Source organism: Pseudonaja textilis, chromosome 2 (assembly GCF_049901715.1).
Source record: "Pseudonaja textilis isolate UNSWEBS1 chromosome 2, rPseTex1.2, whole genome shotgun sequence".
Classification (NCBI taxonomy): domain Eukaryota; kingdom Metazoa; phylum Chordata; class Lepidosauria; order Squamata; family Elapidae; genus Pseudonaja; species Pseudonaja textilis.
The window spans coordinates 134669093-134686649 of record NC_141991.1 but is presented as its reverse complement, the minus strand read 5'-3'; positions in this window follow the sequence as shown (position 1 = coordinate 134686649).

Here is a 17557-nt window from a genome sequence, read left to right as displayed (position 1 = left end):
ACAGGCTATTTCTTACCTGTTAAGATACCCGGATTTTCAATCTGTCTTCCTGAAGTGGTGCGGGAAAAGAAATAAAGAGGAAGAAAATCCTGCATACTCTATATAATTTTAATCCCCAATAATATATATATATATATAAGGATTTGGATGTGGCTTGCAATTATTGTAGTGAACAGAAGGTGGCACTGTTGCTCCACCAATGCGGGCATCAAGTCCCATGGGGCTAGAAATAGCCAGGAGGGAAGAGAAGGATGCAGAATTCCTAATTTTATTGCTGTGTATTTGTTGTTTCATGACAACAAATGGAGCCATCTAGTGAATGCTTAAATTCAGCTTGTATGGCTCAGCAGCCGGGCAGAGAGCATCTCTTTTCACATTTTCTATGCATGAGCTGCAGGTATTAATCTTCCCTGCCTATTTCTGCCTTTTTTTGTTTTTTTTTTACCCTGCTGCAGCCTTAACCCGTGCTGTCTGAAGAATGTGGGAATTGTAATCCAATCCATTCAGAGGGAATGCGGCTGACATGAGTCATAGGATTTTGGCAGCCCATGCCTGGTACCCTTTTGGCTAACTACCTGAGCTCCCAGCAGATAGTCCTATTGGACAGCAGCAGTGAAAACCAAATTGGATAATTAAAAAGTGAGCACAGAGTGAAAGATCAATTTATATTTGCTGCAGAGGAAATTGGAACATTTTTCTTTTTATTTCTTTTATCCTTTCTTCATTTTTGTTCTTCCTTCCTTCCTTCCTTCCTTCCTTCCTTCCTTCCTTCCTTTCTTTCTCCCTTTCCCTTTGTTTTCTTTATTTTGTATTATTTTCTATGTTCTCAAAAATTGTAATAAAATTTATAATAAAATCTGATTTTTTTTTAAAAAAACGGACAGCAACAGAGAAAACGATAGTCTTGCAATGCCTCTAAAGACAAACACTATTACTATGGAGAGATTATGCTAAACTAAATTGGCTTCATTTGTCCCTGTTGCCCTTGTTGCTGCTGACTGCAGATTTGTGCTGAAGGACTGGCCTTATTATGGTAGAAGATTCTGTAGAAAAAAGCCAGTGTCTCTGAGTGCATGAAAAGTTCATCTCGGGTGCAGCTCTGTATTTCAAGTCAAGGGAAATTCTTGCAATGTTGCGTGTGTGTGCTTCCCCTCCGCCCCCTTTTAAAAACTGCATTAAGCCAATTTTTGGAATTTATTATGCTTTTTGAAGCTCCCTTGAAACCATACAATTGACTTTTGGCAACGTTCATTGGATGGAACTCCAAGGATGTTATGGAAAAGAATCAGGGGTCACATATAACTCAGGTCTCTACCAGTGGTGCGATTCAAATTTTTTTACCACCGGTTCTGTGGGCGTGGCTTGGTGGACGTGGCTTGGTGGACATGGCTTATAGACATGGCTTACTGAGCATTGCATGACTTGGTAGGCGTGGCAGGGGAAGGATACTGTAAAATCCCCATTCCCTTCCCATTCCTGGAGGAAGGATACTACAAAATCCCTATTCCCTCTCCACCCCACTAACCTGTTTTCCAGCTCCGTTCTCCTGTGCAGGGCAACAAAAGAAGACCCAGCCGATCAGCTAGGACTCGGGAGGCAGAGAATAGATGGGGGCGGGACCAGTCAGAGGTGGTATTTGCTGGTTCTCTGAACTACTCAAAATTTCTGCTACCAGTTCTCCAGAACTAGTCAGAACCTGCTGAATACCACCTCTGGTCTCTACTTGTCTATTTGTTTCTCATACTTCCTCAGGAAAAAATAGCACCTGATCTCAAGAAGCATCTATGATTAGGACCCAAGATCTGGAAAGTAAACATTGAAATGACCACTAGGTGACATCTAGTGGCTGTCCACAAAACTGCAGTCCAGAGCTATTAGCAACAATAGACTGAAGGGAGATGAAAGAAGTATGTGAAGAATTGGTGCTGTCAGTAATGGAGTTCTATTCAAAGTAGGCTATATCAAGAGACAGATACTGCCAGGAATTCTTTTTTATTGTTTGTTATTGTTGTTAGTCACAAAATCACGACTCCATGGACAACGTTCCTCCAGGCCTTCCTGTCCTCTACCATCCCCAGAGTCCATTTAAGTTCATGCCAACTGCTTCAGTGTTACAGGGTGTCAAAACTAAATCTTGAAAACCTGTCCCAGATAATCTCTATCCCCTCTTGTATTAGACAAAAATTGAATCATGCTTCTTTTGCTCTCTGGACTATGTCATATCTTATCCAAATTTCTCTTTAATGGCTCTTTTGTATGTTCCCAAGCTCTGGCCTAACTTCCTTATTATGAGTCCCAATACACAATTCCACATACTTGAGCGCTAAAGGTATTATAATTCTGGAGGAGTTACAAGAGTTTAACCCAATACATTCAGGAAAAGTCAAATAGGAGATGGAAGCTAGAAGCCATGAGATAAGTAGAGCATACAGAAAACTGAAAACAAAAGAAGGAACCAACTTGAGTCTAATTTCCCAACATGTGGTTGGGAAGAGCCTCGGTGGCGCAGTGGTTAGAGTGCAGTTCTGCAAACTTCTTCTGCTGACAGCCAGCTGCCTGCAATTTGGCAGATCGAATCCCACCAGGCTCAAGGTTCACTCGGCCTTCCATCCTTCTGAGGTGGGTAAAATGAGGACCCAAATTGTTGGAGAAAATATGCTGACTCTGTAAGCCACTTAGAGAGGGCTGTAAAGCACTGTAAAGCGGTATATAAATGCTATTTCTATGTGGTTGCAATTCTGAGTACGGTTTAAAGAGCTGGATAAGAAATTCAGAAGACAAGAATGAGAGAGGAGAAATGTGATAATTTAAAAAAAAAAACCCAGCTCCAAATAAACTGAGAAGGGCATAAATTGGGAATATAAGTCTGTACACAAAGTTATAACCTTCCAGGTGGGTAGTTTTCCAATATTTGGTTTAGGAAGATACTCCTAGAAAAGTAGGAATATACTCTGTTGGAAGAAATATCCTTCTGGGTTCAGTTCCAAGTGGGGAACAAGACACTGGAAACATGGAGGCTGTTTGGAAGGTTTAATGGTGGACAGGACCACGTGACCTGGAGCCCCAGAGTGAAAGGGGAGGATGATCACATGCTTCAAGGTGAAGGAAGAGATCAAGAAAAGAACTGAGGTGCTGAGTTTTATATGGGTTGTATAACCTTTGTTGGGATTTGAATTGGAGCTTGTATTCTGATTGGTTGTCAGACTCCCATGGGGCCATGCAGGGGCAACTCTGTATGCTGTCCTGAGTTCCGGGCTTGGTTGAGCCTTGCTGGATGATGCACTGAAAGGGCTTTGGCCAATTGCTATAGTTTTACCTAGAGATCTTTGTTATGTAAAATATTCTGGCCCAGGCCTTATTGGCCCACCCATTAACAAAGATGGAGGTGAGTTTCTGCTTCTGAGTTTCTACTCTTTTTAGGGGAAATATTCTGCCTTTTTAATATTTCCTAGGATATTTCAATTTTCTAGGAGAGGGGTAGGTGCTAACTTCCTACAATTCTGAAGGGGCAGGCAGGGTTATGGGACCATCCCAGTTAATTCAATGGGCACTTTTGCCCTAGAGATCATATGCAAACCTGACTGGGTGAGCCATCAGTTGGAGAGCATCAGAATTTCTGGAAATTTCTTGTAATGGATTGTGGTGCAAATGGGAATTAAATGGAAAGAAGAGGCTCCTTTCATCATAGCAAAGTTGATGGAGGATGATGCTGTTGGAAGAGGATGATGTTTAACTTGGAAAATTTCCTGCTCAAAAGCCATTTTATTAAGCGTATGCCCCAGCATTCTATAAATCAAGGTACAAACACAGGTTTTATGATGTACCGCAGAGGGTGTTTTCTTAAAAGTGTTGCTAGGAAGTCCATTCGACTAAACATGTAATTATGATTGTTATTATTAAGTGCGCCATTGGCCAGCATCAAAACTGGATATTATTAGGCTGACTCTCCAAGGACCCGCTTTCAAGTCCCCCCACTAATAGTTGCTGTCTGCAATTTCTCACCTTGTTTAGTGACTGCCTTATTTAGTGGCTATTTGCAATTATGATAGTGATAAAACTTTATTACCAATCATACATGTGCAACTTGCGCAGGTCTGTAAAGCGAAAGAAAGCTGAAAGAAGATTGAAAGCACAATTGCAGTTTCACTTAGCAACTGCTTCACTTAACAACTAAGTTGCCAGTCCCAATTATGGTCACTAAATGAGGACTGCCTCTGCACCAAATTGGGTCTTTTCCATCTTCAGTACAAATAAATAAGTGATCTGATACCTTCTTGAATACCACTAAATTTATACTATAATTTATGCTCACAGCTTCAATCTCAAACTGTCTACCGTGGATCTCACCCCATTCTTAAGAGGTCCTTAAAGGGGGCGTGCATAAATAAGCTCACCAGCATGCCTACTGTCCCTGTCTTACTGTCCCCATTTACCTGTATTTATTCCCTTTGTTCTTGTTTATGTTCATACCTATACTTGTTATCTTGTACATGTTTGAGAAATAAATAAATCATTACAAACGAAGCAAATAAAAAACCGTTGTGCATTGTGCAAAGCAAAAGAATATAAAATTGCTGATACATTGAATGTAGCTAAGGAAATGGGAAAAGCAAAGGGCAACCACAAGAGATAATAAGGTACCCAGCTTCAGTACAGACCAAATTGGAGAGACAATCTTAGGCTTAGCCCTGCTTATTTAGAGACAACAATCAAATGTGAAGGACAGGACATTTATTGAAGAAAATTAAAGAAATAAAGGGAAACTTGTATAAAAGATGAGCACAGTAAAAGTCAAAGAAGACAAAACTCTAATGAAAAAGAAGATATAAAAAGAGATGGCTTGAATACAGAGAAGAGCTCTACCCAAAAGCCCACAAATCACTCTCATGTACAAAGGCCTTCTCAAAAGTGAAGTTTAATGGGCCTTAGAAAACTTCACTAATCACAAAGATCAGGAGTTGATGAAACACCAGCAGAATTGTTTAAATCCTTGCCAGTTGATGCTGTTTATGGCAGCTTGCCATTTATAAATTTTTGATGCATGAGCCCCGAGTCTTATGCTGAGTCAGGCGACTATGCACTAATTAAATGATAAATAAAAATATGAGCAGATCTAGAAAATGTAGCTGTGGGGAAAATTGCAAAAGACAGTGCTAAAGAAAACTCAACTCCACTCCCCCAGCAATTACTGAACTTATTTCACATGTTGAAGATTTTTGCAATCTGGATTTCAACCATTCCTGGAATGAGAACTGCTCAGTGTGTAAATAGGCAGTGGAACCTGAGATCACATTGTTACTATCTGGCAAATAATGGAAAAGACAATAAAGTTTCAGGGAATGATATATTGGGTAGACAGCCCTATTAGAACAGTAGCGGTATGTGGGCGTGGGTGTAAAAATAAATTAAAAACTAATTGTGAACTGCTCTTATTAAAGAGATCATAAACCGATTGGGTTCAAAATCCAGATTCAGTGCCCTCCAGCTATGATGGATTTCTCCTAACCAGCAAAAACTTTGAATGCGCTGAATTCAACAGATGGTCTTCACCGGACAAAATATATTCAGATCTGTTATATCTGGGAGGACGGTTCAAGAACGGAGGCAAGACTCAGATAGTAACTAAAGCTCTTTATTTGTGACTTCAGATCTGAGCAACTAAACCCAGCCACAGCAGCCCCTTTTATAGGGCTGGCTGCGGCTAGGCAGCCAATGAAGGCGATTTGAGTTTGCCGCTCTTGGCAGGGCCAATCGCGGCAGCCCGTTTACTGGCCAATTGCATCAGTCTATGGCGACCAATCACGATCGGTTATCAGCGGGCCAATCAGATTTGCAGGCTACGAGCCTGCTAGTCCGGAACAAGATCTTTTTGCAGCACACAAGAATATCCTTGCCTGGAGTTCTGAAGTTACTAACTTAAGAAAAAAGACTTTAGATCTAATGCCTAACCTTTAACATTAAACATTAGAAAAGATTGTTATTGTCATTCAATGATTCTGACTCTTCTGGGTTTAATAGATCATAATATGGGAAGAATCATAAGACACACACCCCTCCTTATTTCCATACTCCAAACAGGCCAAGAAAAGCCATCCATAGACACTAAAGCACTCCTTGCCTCCCAACCAGAGTAACTCCAGTTAGAATAGGGGTCCCCAACCACCGGGCCCCGGACCGGTACCGGTCCGTGGAGCATTTTCCACCGGCCCGCCGGTTTGCTGGGCACCGCCATCTTGTTTTGATGAGAAAGTGCTTCCGGTGAGCTTTTCTGGTTGGAAAGCGGCGTTTGGGTCCCGAAGGAATCCTCGCGCCTTAGTTTCATCGAAGGGGGGGGGGCAGCTTTGAACGAAACTAAGGCGCGAGGATTCTTTCAGCACCCAAGGCAAGGCGAGCCGAGCGACCGTCCCAAAGCCGTCCCAAAGCCCATCGACAAAGGTACAAAGGAGGAGTTGAAGGTGGCGGGGAAAAGTGGGGGACGGCTGGCTGGCCAGTCCCTCAGCTCACCTTGCCATGCGTGCTGATGCCGGTACTGGACCGCGGATCATTTTGTGATGCCGGTACCGGGCCGTGGCACAAAAAAGGTTGGGGGCCACTGAGTTAGAAGACTGAGACAGGCTGAATTGACAGGATTAAGGATTAAGTCACAAAACACACACACCCCGTACAGAATTTACATTCTCCACTTTTCCCCAAGCCTAGCCTTGAGCCTGACCACCACCCAGGAAACCAAATAGGGATCATTAGAATTCAGAATCTAATCTAATCAAATAACCCCCTGGGCATCTCAATCTCAGAGGTCCAAAGGAGTATCAAGATCACTCCACTCCCCATGCTGTCCCAGAACTGATGCTGAGTCACTTCGCCTCTGATTGCTAAATAAATGCTTCTTTCCTGCAGCCCATCTCCAGATTCATTGGCTCCTGCATTTGTCTCCCAGCTTGGAACTGGACTGGAGTTTTCTTCCAACTAGGAATGTCCATCAATAATTGCTTCTTTGAGTTCTTACTAGTGTGTGTTGATGACATCAACAGTAATATCCAGTTATACTTTTCTGTTACTTGGAAACTGTTACTTGATGCTTCTGTTACAAGCATCAGGGTCTTCTCTAAGGAGTTTTGCTTTTAGCTTCATTTTTAATGGTTGCAGGGAGTTGTCTCGTTTGACTTCATCTGGTACTGAAGGATTTATTCTTGTTGTACAATAGATCCTCAATACTTTTCATTTCATTTCATATAAATTTTATTGAATTTACAATTAAAAAAATAACATAACAACATTACATAAGAAACAGAGAGAGAAAAAGAAGAAAGAAAGAAGAGAAAGAGAGAGAGAAAAAAAAAAAAAAAGCGCCGGTCTTGCGACCAAAAAAGGAGAAGAAGAAGTATAAAGAGAGAAAAACAAAAAACAAAAAAAAAGAGACGGAAGAAAAAAGAAAATACGTTAAAACCAGACAAATATTCTTTTTGACAGTCTACAAGATCCAATTCTCCTACCTTACTTTAAATATACACATCTTATCGCTATTTATGGATATTTATGCTTATTTATGCTCATTAAACAGTTTATCTCTGATATAACCAATTATACCATGCATTCCAATTATTATCAAATGCTGAAGACTCTTTATTTTTAAGAGCTATGGTTAAATTGTCCATTTCTGCGCAGTCACATATTTTCTGAATGACCAATTGATCTGTAGGTAAACGGGATGATTTCCAGCACTGGGCAAATGCTAATCTGGCAGTTAGAATATGAATTATTATGTATTTCGTCTTTTTAGGAAAATGTTTATCAGAGATCCCTAGTAGGAAGAACTCTGGTTTGTATTCAATTTGATCTTTGGTTATCTCCTCCAGCCATTTTCTAATTTTTTTGCCAGTATTTCTGGGCTTCTTTACAGGTCCACCACATATGAAAGTAGGTTCCCTCTATGTTTTTACATTTCCAACATTTTGGACTAGAGTTTGGGTTCATTTTCGCTAACCTCAAGGGGGTAAGTGCCATCTATATAACATTTTATACATATTTTCTTTGTACGCATACGCAGATTTCGTAATCTTAATGATTCTATTCCAGATCTTTTCCCATTCTGTTAATGTAATGCTTCTTCCAATATTCCTACTCCACATTATCATGTTCCTTTCACTATCTCTTGCTCTAATTCTACCTCCAATAAATATTTATAAAATTTAGAAATATTCTTTTTATTTGATCCTAATAAGATTTTATCTAAGTGTTGTAATTTGCTATAAATTCCAAACTCTTTGATATCTTGTTTGTATCTACTATGGATTTGTATATATAACCACTGATCAATTTTAAATCCCTGTTCCTGTAAGTCCTGTCGAGTTCTTAGTTTCCCTAAAGGATCTAATAAATCTTTATATTTAGTCATTTTTGTTATATCCAAATTGTTGGGATGAACCATTGCCTCCATTGTTGAAAGCCAAATCGGAATTTTTAAATAATGTTTTTTACATATTTTTTCCAATTAGTTAATAGTGAATCTCTAATAAGATGTCTATGAAAGTACGCCTGTTTAGTTTTCCCACATCCCATAGAAATGCGTGCCATCCTCTCTGAAGGTCGTGCCCTTCCAAGGCTAGAGTTCTTTTATTCCGTAAATTGACCCAGTCTTTTAACCATAGTAAGTTGGCTGCCCAATAATATAATTCCCAGTTTGGAAGCGCTAGCCCACCTCTACTTTTTGCATCTTGTAAGGCCTTAATACTGATTCTAGCTTTTTTCCCTTGCCAAATAAATTTAAGAGTTACCTTATTTATATCATCAAAAAAACTTTTGGTAATTTTATTGGGATTGTCTGGAATAAGTAAAGGAGTTTTGGTAAAATGTTCATTTTGATTGTGGCAATCCTGCCCAGTAAAGAAAGCTGCAACTTATTCCAGGATTCTAGATCTTTCTTAATTTGCTGTAACAGTTTATCATAATTATTCTCTTTGAGTGATTTACTATGTGGTGTTAACCATATGCCTAAATATTTGACCTTTTTGTTGCCTGTATCCCCATGGTTTTTTCTAATTCTTTCCTCTGGTTCTCTGTTAGATTTTTAAGTCAGTAATTTCGTCTTATTTCTGTTGATCTTTAGTCCTGCTACTGAACCATATTGTTCTAGTTCTTTTATTAGATTATGTCCTTTCTCCATGGGATCCTCTAGGAAGAAAACCATATCGTCTGCAAACGCCTGTAATTTATATTCCTCTGCCTTGACCCTAACCCCTTGAATTTCAGGATTTTGTCTTATCCGCGTTAACAATGATTCTAAAGCAAATATAAATAAGAGGGGTGAGAGAGGGCAACCCTGTCTAACTCCCTTTTCAATGCTTAGTGGGCCTGTTTGTTCACCATTAATTAGTATATTGGCTTGTTGGGTATTGTAAATTGTTGTGATAATATTCTCGAATTTAGTGCCCAGATTCATGTTATAGATTTTTTGTATTAAGAAGTGCCAATGTAAGTTATCGAATGCTTTCTCCGCATCTAGAAACAAGAGTGTAAATTGTTTCTCTGGATGAGCTTCATAATATTCTAAGACGTCAATAACGGTTCTTAAATTGTTTTTAATTTGGCGGAATGGAAGGAAACCATTTTGGTCTTCATGAATGTATAAATTTAAAACTTGTTTTACTCTATTCGCGATAATTGAGGTAAATAATTTATAATCGGCATTTAAAAGTGAGATTGGTCTATAATTGTTAGATCCTCAATACTTTTCTCAAGCACTATCTTTCACGGGCATTGCTTTTTCTGATGGTCCAATATTCACAGCCATATGTTATAATTTGGAACACCAAACCTTTATGTACTTAAGCTTTCTTGACAATAGGATGCCTCAACACTTGTTTTGTTTAGATACAATTCAATACTTGTTTGTCACAGTCTTTCCCCCAAGAAACAGATGTTGCTTTATGTTATGGTCACATTTACCTTGTAAATGTGTAACATGTACCACATTTACCACATATATTCTTATAGATTTTTGAACCTATCAGATAACATACATTACCCTTTCTCTTCTTCTTTGTCTGGTTGCACCTCATTGGTACGAGCAGTTAACATAAGCTTAGGTTTGTGAATTTTTAAAAAATTGTTAAACATCAGGTCAATTTTCCACTTTCAGCAAGAGATCTCTTATGTCTTCTTTGCTTTCAGGCAACAAGGTGACATGATAATGTTATATAAACATGTGGGTCATTAAGCAGAGCATGGAGTGCCCCCTGGATGGGGGAGGCCATTGGACCTGCCCTGCCCTTCCTTTTTTTGGTGCAGCAACATGGCACAATTCCAAAAGTGGCTACCATTTTGTCCCGCCCATAAAATGGCAACCTGCAAACTGTTTTGTTTTGCTGCCTTAACAAGGTCTGCACAGTGCTGCAGAAAGCTTTAAAGCTTTTGTATACAGTAAATAAATCGGTAAAAAACAATATTTGTAAGTTTTTAAAGCTGATTCATTCTCTGCTGCTTGAAAACATGATTCTTAGTATTGAATCAATCAGAATAGAACTGGAAGGAAGGCCCAATAGTCCTTTGAGGTCTTCTAGTCCAATCTCCTGCTAAAACAGGAGAGCTTATATCATTACAGACAAGTGGCTGTCCAGTCTCTTCTTAAAAACCTCCAGGGATGAAGCACCCAGAACTTCTGAAGGGAAGCTGTCCCGCTGGTTAATTGTCCTCACTCTTAGGAAGTTTCTCCTTAATTCAAGGTTGCTTCTTTCCTGGATTAGCTTCCATCCATTGTTTCTTGCCTTGTGTTCTGGTGCTTTGGCAAATAAATTAACCTCTTCTTTGTGGTAGCCCCTCAAGTACTGGACTACTGCTATCATATCACCCCTAGTCCTTCTTTTCTCTAATCTGGCCAAACCCAATTCCTTGCAACGTTCTTCATATGTTTTTGTCTCCAGGCCCTTAATCATCCTAATTGCTTTTCTACTGGTTTAAAATAATAGGTCAGATTCTGCAGTATTCAGAAGTTTTTTCTGCCTTGCTAAGGCAGAAAAATGAAGCAGTTTGCCTGGAGGCTGCCATTTTATTTCCATCCATCCCCATATTGTATGTATTTTGAACTTTTTTTTTTTTTACAATAGTAAGAATCATGTTTGTGAGTAGCACAGAATGTAGCAACTTGAAAATCTTACAAGTATTGTTTTCAACTATACTGTATATAAAAGTGGAAAATGTTTTTTGCTTACTTGGAAGTAAACTCCCTAACTTATGGATCAATATTCTTGGCAATGAACCATAGTATTCAGTATCTAAAATAATAGTACAGAACTAGGGAAGCAGATTACTAACTTTCTATGACACAATTGTGTGTGCGTATAACATGCCTGTTGTTGTTTTTTCGTTAAAAGACATCCTCATCTGTAAGAAAAGAGAGCAAGGGGAAACCTTCCACCCCTTGAGTCATGGAAGATTAAAAAGAAAAAAATAGAAACTTATACATTTTTTTTATCCGACTGGCAATAATGATATTTGTAGCTCAGGGTTGAACTCTATCTAGCATCCTTGTGCTCTCAAAGCTTGCAGACTATTACTTGTTTGTCACAGATGTTTCAAGATCTACAGGCACATTAAAAAGGATGGTGATCTTTACGGAAGTAATACTATATCCAAATACAAGGGATACAAAAAAATGATTAGATATGAAGAATTATTAGATAATCAGGGGAATCTAAAAACAATTGACAAATTAAAAGAACAAGCTATAATTATAGATCAGTGGTCATACTTACAAATTCAGACAAAATTTAGAAAAGGTTAAGAAGAACAAGGGATAGAAAAGGATTGGACCAACTGGACCAAATTTTGACAGGCAAAGAAGTAAAATTTATAACAAGAATGCATAATTATTTGTTGGAAGTGGAACTAGAAGAAAAAATAGTAAAGGGATCAATGATTGCCTGGGCAAAAAAAACGTAGGTCATAATAAAAATTTAGAGGATTGGGAAAAAAAATGTGGATTAGTAACTGTAAATTGACATTGTCAACAGCATTTAAAGAAAATCAGTACAAAATGTTTTGTAGATGGCACCTAGCTCCAGCAAGACTGGCTAAAATGTATACAAATACAAGAGCAGAATGTTGGAAGTGTAAACATAAAGAAGGATCTTTTTTCCATATGTGATGGCAATGCCCAGAAATTAAAAAATATTGGATGAAGATACAGAGATGGCTATTAGAAATTACAGAACATAAATTAGAACTCAAACCAGAAATATTTTTACTAGGAATAATTAAGGGAAAAATTAGCAAGGTCATCCGATACATCATTATACATATAACGACAGCAAGAATAGCCTTCGCACAGGGATGCAAAAAAGAAAAGATACCATCTGAAGAAGGCCTGATGCAAAAAATATTGGACTGTGCAGAAATGGATAAATTCAGAGTGGAACTAAAGGCAAAGATGATTTGGACTACTGTGCGGTTTGGGATAGGTGGTACAAATGGGTGGAAGATAGAAATAAGAACTGATGTATAGGTATAAAAGGAGATGTATGTATTAATAATGACACGAATGCTGTTAATGTAAATAGAAATTTTTAATTTTGTTTTTTTAAAAAATAAATAAAATTATTTTTAAAAAGGGTGGTGATCTAGAGAAAGAATTTTTTTTTCTATTGTAAACATCTGAAGCCAATTACAATATGGTACCATACTTGTGAATTAAAGTGACTGACAATTATCCTTTCACACATTTATAATGCCACTCAATGCATGGGTGGCATAAGCGGCATTTGAATGACATCAGGTGAGATGTAACAAGCACTATATAAACTAGAAATAAAAGTGGGGTGGGAAATGTTCACCAAAGATGTGATAAAGTGATATGGACTACATTTCCCAGGATACCTTTAACTACTGTACATTTACCATGATGCATTCCCTTAAGGGGACAGCTCACAATTCCTAAGTAACTATCCAACTCCCATAGACTGCCTGGGACAGCACAGCTAGCACTGCCATTAGTTCTCATCAAAACAAGAGACAGAAACAGATCCCATGGTCTTGTGAAATATTCCTTCAAGATGGAGAAATGGAGAAACATGGAGAAATAGAGAAATTTCAGCCAATCTTTCAAAACATCATGGGAATCAGCAAGCAAAGCAAGAATGGGAGAAAAAAAACATCCAAGGAAGTGTCCAGAATCCCCATAGGAATTGCTCCAAGGAGACACCTACCTTACTGATAGTTCAGCCAATGGTTTTGATGGGTGAAGGCAGTGTGTTAATTTAAGACCCGTGCATTGCCCTTTTAACTCCCATTTTGCATCTCCATATCCATAATGGTTGAAATCCAGTGGCAACACTACCCCTTATCAACGAAACTTTTTATTTTATAAATTAAAATTAGGTGTAGGGGTGGGTTGCACCTCTACTTCAAGAGTAGCATTATTCAACTTCTTAAAGCAGCAACTTCATTTTTAGGCTAATATAGGAGTTTGAAATGAGACACAGATGCTCATAAGATCTGGAATGGTTTTTCCTCAGTCATTATGGAACTGTTGGAAGAATTATCCTTCTGGGTTCAGCTCCAAGTGGGGAAAAAGACAGTGGAAACATGGAGGCTGTTTGGGAAGATGGTTTAATGGTGGACAGGACCACATGGCCTGGAGCTCCAAAGTGAAAAGGATGTTCGCATGCTTCAAGGTGAAAAGAGAAGAACCGAGATGCTGAGAGTACCTGGTTTTATATCCTCTGTTGAGATTTGAATTGGAGCTTGTATTCTGATTGGTTGTCAGACTCCCATGGGGCCATGCAGGGGCAACTCTGTAGGCTGTCCTGAGTTCCAGGCTTGGTTGAGCCTTGCTGGATGATGATGTAATGAAAAGAGCTTTGGGCAATTGCTATAGCTTTTCCTGGAGATCTTTGTTATGTAAAATATTTCATATACTTTGTTTAGAGAGCCAGTTTGGTGTGATGGTTAAGGTACTAACTAGGCTAGAAACCCAATAACTGAGTTCCAGTCCAGACAAAAAGGCAGCAGGGTGACCTTGAGCCAGTCACTCTCTTTCAGCCCTAGGAAGAAGGACAAACCAAGACAAATTCCTTGCGTGTCCAATCACACTTGGCCAATAAACTATTCTATTCTATTCTATTCTGAAAAACCTTGCCAAGAAAACTGCAGGGACTTGTCCAGGCAGGCTCTGAGAACCAGACAGAGTTGAACAGATGAAAGAAACTTGTTTCATTTCCATATAATCTCTGCAAGAACCCTCTAAGTATGCAGAACATGGTGATTCCACTTATCAGGGGTTTGAGAAAAGCAGCATTTCCTTCCGCTGTTCCAATATTTCTCCTGTTTTTATGAAGAAACAGGTTCATCTATTTGCAGAAAACAATTAATCCCTGCTTTCTCTCACACAGAAAAGGGATCTCCCACCAGAAGGCAGGGCAGGATTGTTTCCACCTGATCCTGCAGGGCAGGAGCTTCTGCAGGGGGAATCCCAGAAGCCAACATGGAGATTACACAATAAAAGGCCAGTCTCTTTTGTACCTGTGTGAATGTGGCATGTGCATATAGAGGGGTGGGGCTTCACTCATTCTTGACTTTTTGACACGTTCCCATAGATGCTGTAGCATCCCACTATTTATCAAATGTGAACTGCAAATTTCAACTTGCTGTCTCCCTCCTGCATAAAGTGCCTTGAGAGAAGAGGTTTGTGGGTTGAATAGATCTGAAACTTCCTATATGCTACTTTTTATTCTCCTTCAGATTTTCTGAATATTTGCTTATCTTTACTGCTGAATATATCAGAGCTTCTGATATTATACAAAAGAAATCTGGGTGAATAAATACCATCAACATTTGGCGCTTTTTTCTTTTATTTCTTAAAACAAAATCATCCAAAATACTCTGTGAAAAAGTAATCACACAACCCCCTCCTCCATTTTTAACCAGCTTTTGCTGTAATAATTGCTGTCAAAATGATTCTTGTAATTGGCAGTCTCATATCATCATCATGTAGTAATTTTGGGCTATTCCTCTACAGCAAATCCCCTTGACTAGTTGACTGAGTTATATTTGGGGCAGTTGTAACATTTCAAGTTTTGCCACATTTTTGTATGGTGACTCTAGCCATTCCAAAACACTAAACTGGTTCTTCTTCAGTTTTCTTGTAGACTTGCTAGGACCATGAACTTACTACACAACCTGGTTTACTTCAGTTTCACTTCTTCTTTTGCAGAATTCTCTGATGCAAAGCAGAATTCAGGTTTCCTTCAATGATGGAAAATCATCCACTTCCTGAAGTAGCAAAGCAAAACCCACGACACCAGAGGTGCTTATTGTGGAGGGCAGGTTTTGATTTGGGCCACTATTGTGGCTATGTGGCCTAGAAATTTGGGATAAGCGGTTTTTTCTTAATAGGCAATGGTTTCTGTTGTTACTACATTTTCATGACATTTTTATCTAGGTTCTTTTGGATGGTGAAGTCATGAATAATTAACCAGTTTAACTAAAGTAAGACCTCTGCAAATAAAACTCCGGCTGTCATTCTGAGATTGTTTATGCAGTCTTGGAGTGATTTCGTCAAGACAGGCATTTTTAATAAAGTTCATTATTGATCCAGAACTTTTTCAAGACCATGTCTTTTACCAGGGAAGCCTGGACCTTTAAAAATATTCGTCAATTTGAGGTGGGCTTCAAATGTTTTAGCAATGGGTTCTGTGTCTGGTTGCTGGATGGGCATGGCCATGGTGGGAGTGGCCTAGTCAGCCTCCTGCACCACAGCAGTGGGGGGGCATTTTTGCCCTCCCTGGGCTCTGGAGGCTTTCCTCGAGCCTCCACAGAGGCAAAAGCAGCCTCCCTGGGCTCCAGAGGCTCTCTGGAAGCCAGAAACAGGCCCATTTCCAGCCTTCCCGAACTTCCAGGCCTGTTTTTTGCCCTCCCTGAATCTCTGCGTGCACCCTGCACATACCTGCATCCAAAACGGGCCACATTGATACTCCTGGGAGGGGTGGGGTGGGGCCAGACAGGAGTGGAATTTGGGGGGTTCTCCAAATTGTGCAGAATCTTAGCTAGGGGCTCTCCCAAACCCCTGTGAACCCCCAGCAGCCCACCCCTGCATCCATTTCTTTTGAGGGGCAGATGATGTGCCTCTGTAATCTTATGTAGTAAGAATTTCACTGTGATGATAGCAAAACTATGTGATGTTTGTAAACTTGTTTAAGTTCTCAGATAACTAGCCGTGCTGAACTTTGAGAGAGCTGATTGCTTTTTCACATTGATAAATCAGGCTTTTTATCTGAAATAAATGAAATAAGCAGCAATCTTTGGTATTCTTCACTCGGTCTGTCTTTATATATCAACCGGATCCACATGAAGCTCTGATAGCATTTGCTAGCCAAGATATGCAAAATTAAGAAAATTCAAGGATGAATACATTTCTACAGTACTATTTATGGTCAACATTATTTACATTTTGTAGATGAAGTGCTTTAGTAAGTACGACTTAATCAGGTTACTCCATGCAGGGTTAATATTAAACTCAATTTTTTGTATTAATTTATTAACTGCCATCCCACCAACTTTATAGGGGAAACACACCAGGGTTCATTTTATGCACAAGCAGGATAACCCTTGTAGGTTGATTTTAGTGTTGGGCCATGCTCTGTCATGAGTCAGGCATAGTGCATTAGATTTTCTTGCAACTCATATAATGCTGTTCAACAATCTTCTCAGGCCTTCTGAACCCCCATTCCGCATGCTGGCCCTAAAAGGCGGAACTTGGGTTCTACTAAAAAGAAGCAGAATCCCACCCCAGTCTTGATTTGAGTAGGTGAATCAAATATACTTCCTACGGAACTTCTTAAGAATCTGGATGCTTACTTTCATTTCATGTCTGTGTAGGACACACAACTCTTATTGATTCCATCCAACAGGATTGTAACACTACACTTTGCAGTTGCCAAAGGTAGCCGAATTAAAAATGGGGTGAGGGTGTGAGGAAGGGAGCTAGGGTTATATCTTCTATATATATATATATATAAGCAAAATATCACTCACACAAAAATAACAAAATCTCCAGAACCGTACATCCTACAAACTTGAAATTTGGCACGTATGTTCCTCTTAGCTTCTAGGTGCTCACTAAGAAAGGATTTTTCAAAATGACCATCAGAGCATTAGTATTTCCTATATTATTATTAACACGCTCTGATCCTAAGGAGTTCTACTCCCCCTCCCCACCTGAAAAGAAATCTGTTCCAAATGCAAAACACAAGCAGAGAGGAGTTTCAGTTTCAGAGCACAAAGCAGCTTTAGTACAGAACGGTTGAGCTAAGCCACACCCAGGCTCCTTGCTGTCTCCTTGCTCACACAGCAAATACTGTTTCAGTTTCCAAACAGCCCTCAACTCTCTCACACACTGACAGGATGCTATCCAGATGAAGAGCGATGAGCACTGGTAGGCAGAGGCAGAATTTTCCCCCCTTATTTTCCTCCCAAAAAAACTAAGCCCAACCACATAGTTTCGTAGTGAAGCATAAGGTATCGAGACACTTTATCAGTAAGAAATTGGTGCCTGGAATTTCCTGCT